The sequence below is a fragment of the Lupinus angustifolius genome, chromosome LG04 (assembly GCF_001865875.1).
Source record: "Lupinus angustifolius cultivar Tanjil chromosome LG04, LupAngTanjil_v1.0, whole genome shotgun sequence".
In the NCBI taxonomy this organism is placed as follows: Eukaryota; Viridiplantae; Streptophyta; class Magnoliopsida; order Fabales; family Fabaceae; genus Lupinus; species Lupinus angustifolius.
In genome coordinates, this window is record NC_032012.1 from 21,946,037 (window position 1) to 21,950,252 (window position 4,216).

Sequence of the window (4,216 nt, forward strand, 5' to 3'; positions counted from 1 at the left end):
TGTAATATTAAAATTCAGAGCGAAAAATGTCAAAAAACTTTGATGAGGTGAAAAAGTACAATTATTCTTAGATTAATGGTAAACATTAAATTATATAGATAGATTAATGTAAAGAAATAATTTGAATGTGAAAAATGATTTCAATTTTATCTAATGTTCAATGACTATTACTTTTTAACATAACAAAACATAGATGTTGTAAACACTCAATTTTAGTGGGGTAGCGACATGAACCAATCACTAATTAATATTAAATTATCATTAGCATATAATATATATAATATATAAAAAGTAGGAAGAAAAATATGTGAGGAGGAGGTGACATGTGACATGAAGGAAAAAATGTAAGGAGAAAGAGACATGTGGCATGAGGGAAAGAAAAAGTGACATGTGACATGATGAAGTTTTTTTTATTATATTATTAATAGAATACAACACATTATTTGCTTACAGATAGATGAAAACTAAAAAATGGAGAAATGGTTAAAAGACATATTTTATATCTATTAACAATAACATCACCGTAAGTAATTAAAAGAAATTTGCCTAAGATTCCATAATCTTAGTCCAAGACTCCAAGCTACTCATGTAAGATTGAGCCTCACCAAAAAGTTATTTAAAACATTAATGCACCATAATGATGAAAATTTGGTTGATATCATTAGTTGGTAGAATACTGAATAGACAAATACATGGAAAATAACATAAAAATATAAGGATGTGAGTATTTGACATTTTATCTTTTAGATATAATAATATAACATTTTTATTCTTGAATGCAAGTGTAAAAATAACTCATTTCTCTAGTACTCCATAACATCTAATTGGCCCAAACAATTCTTATATGCTTAATAGCCCAAACAATTACAATTGGCCCTTACCCATTATGGCCACTTTGTTGTGTTAGATTCATAACCGTAAGTCACTGACACCACTATAGGGTACAACTTCAATCACCTAATAATAATATCATCAACCTTAACCTACAGATGAATCTAATGCGCGTGGGGATCGATGGCCCATTACCAAAGTTTAGAAATATGCACTTTTGTTGCCATAACAAGGGGTGGCATATCAGTACAATTACTTTAATTACCTTCACCAAACAGATCGACCCAATTGTTGGCGATGGAATCAAAGCAACTGGGGCCTAACTTGAGGTTAACCTCAACCCTTTGTGCTGTGTGTGGGGGCATCAAACTTTGGATAAGTATTCGCTGATTAATAAAAGAATGCTAATTAGTGCTTTTAACTTGTTCTTAAGTCTTCATTTGGTTGGGATAATTTTGAGTAGAAAGAAAATGAGACTACAGAATAAGAATAGAGTTTTCATCTCTCTTGTTTAGTTGAAGAAAATAGGAGATAAGAGAGAGGAAATTATTGTGGATCCCACTGCAATTTTCTTTTTCTCACATTAGGAGAGAGAAAAAAGAGTTTAAATTTAGTAAATGATAATTTTGTGATAATTTTCAAAAAATTATAATACCACATAAAATTGAAAAAATACTTAATTTTACATATGTTTCTAAAAATTGTATTTAATGTATAGCTATTGTTTTAATTTTAAATTTCAAAATGACTTTAAAATGTGTATTTATTAATTTTAGCAATAAAATTATTTTTAAATTATAATTTAGTGCTAAAGTTAATACAACAAGGGTATTATAATCTATATAACAAATATCACTTTTCTTTCTGTTCTCTTTCTCTTCTACCAAACAACTATCAAAATCTATTATCTTTCTCATCATTTTATCTCTTCTCTTACTCTTTTTTCTTATCTTCTCTCTTTCTATTTTCTTCCATCAACCAAATAAAGGTAAGAGTTTTGGAAGAGATACAATAAAATGAAAAATGTCTAGTTTGATTCCATTAGAGGTTTGTAATATAAAACTGAAGTAATTCCCAATTAATGGATTACTAGCGTTTTATACTATCTCCATCATTTCAAACAAACAAAAAATAATTTAAAAAATAGTTTTTGCTAATTTATTTCAATTATAAATATTGAGAAATATTTTACTCAATAAATTGAAAAGTAACGAGTTATGAAACTTAATTTTTGAAGGCCTCAAAATGGTTAGCTGACAACCAATTTTGCTCCTAATTAATGAGCTAGAATACAGTACTAAGAAACCGAACTCAATGGTTGTAATTTGTAAAATTATTCACTTTCTAGCTATTAAAAAACTATCATTTACTTTCTACTTTCTAGCCCATAATCTCCCGGAATTTACGCAAGAAAACTGTAGGGTTGAGACCTGAGAGCAGCTCAAACACCATTTCTTTCTATATTCAAATTAAATCCAAACTGGCAGCGCCAATTATTTGAACCCTGCTTCATTTCAAAGATACTCAAAATTTCCATTACAATATAACAAATGTGTAAGAAACAAAATCCCCAAGGGGGAGAACTACTTACTACATAGATAAAAAAAAATATGGCAGCAAAGTTCACCTGCATAAGTGATAGTACTAGTGATTTGGATTCATTTAAATTGGGTATATGTTTTGCAAATTGAGTTTCAAAAAGTAATAAAAAGAAAAGAAAGACTTTAAAAAATTATAAAATATATTTGTAATATAAAATACATTTGTGACATTGAATATGAAAACTCAGTCACAAACTCCCTTACATTAGATAGTGCAACCACAAAACAAGAAGAAGAAACAGAGCATAGAAACGAGAGCCACAGATTCGAATGCCGTTACGACTCTCCAGACCAACTCATCTACAATAGAGACACTCATGAGGCCAGACCACCTTAACAACCTCCGAGGAGACCACCTCGGCGTTATGTACGATGCCACCATCTCCGGCCACCTCATCACCGATGACCCGCCGGAGAGTTCCAACGTCAACCACCGGAATGTTGATGCCAATAGATTACACTCTCTTTCAACTTTGAGATTAAACAAAGTACCTTTCTCTTGTGCCGTCTAGAAATTGCAAGAGGGTGGAAGTAAGAGTGGGGATATTTATTTCTCTCTTAGATACCCTTTACCCTACTCTATATGTACATAATGCAGTCATAAATTTAATATTTATGTGGCCACTTTACCATGATATTAGGATATAGTTGATTTGTATATTAAGATATGAATTATATAAAGTGTGAATAAAGATATGTTTTCTCAAATTATGTTTTGCATTAATAAAAATATGTTATATAAATTAAAAGATTAAATATTTATTATTTTTATGTTTGAATATTATTGGTGCATGGTTGGACACTATATGTTTGTTGAATCCTAAAATCATGGGCTTATACAACATGTGGACTTCAAATTTTTGGATGAAGTCAAGGTTTTGAGAGCAGAGAGATATGTTAGTTGTGATTAATTAAAAAAATATTTATTATTAAAATTTTAATTTAAATATATTTTTTTAATTAATGAAAAATACTTCAGACTTCGAGTTGTTGGCAGAGACCAACTGTGCTATAGACTACAGACATATACTATAAATAAATCCAAAATGTTTAGGGAAAGAAGTGGTGTCCACTTCCATCGGCGGTAGAGACTATAAGTAAAATTTCAAAATATTTATTTACAGCTGTTAACCATTAATAATCTGGGAGGTTTTATAGTATAGTCTAGGTTACTCTAACTTTTGTGCACACTCAGGGTGTGATATGTTGCCATGTTACGCTTTGTGGAAGGATCAATTGACGCTGTCATTGACGATCCCCTTCCGGTGTATAGTGCTTTTTGTTTCCAAAACATGCCATGTGTTCTGGGACAGTGACTTTGTGGAGACATCCAACCAACCAAATCAAAACATAAAAGAATATGCAGAATCTGCTTTTTGGATTTTATTTGGGAGGGAAAATTTAAATTTTAAACATGTTTGACTGCACAAGAATCAATAATGCTTTCAAATTAATAACAAAAAATAATGCTTTCAAATTACATCATTCTACAACAAGACGTTGATTTAATGATATAAAGTTTTAATGTATCTTCAAAGTCAATGATTCAAATTCTGAAAATGATACTTGTTGGATAGTACACTTACTAATCCTGAATGAGATTATTTCCTTAACCAATGACTAAGAAGATGAAGAATATCCTTGGTATTATCAAAAAAAATTCATTATCCTAATTTTTGTGGATTAATTTAATCACTCCATTCTATATCTCTCAAATTCATCAATACATTTGGAATAATATGAAATAATTAAAATGTATATTTGATATTTGTTGAACATTCATA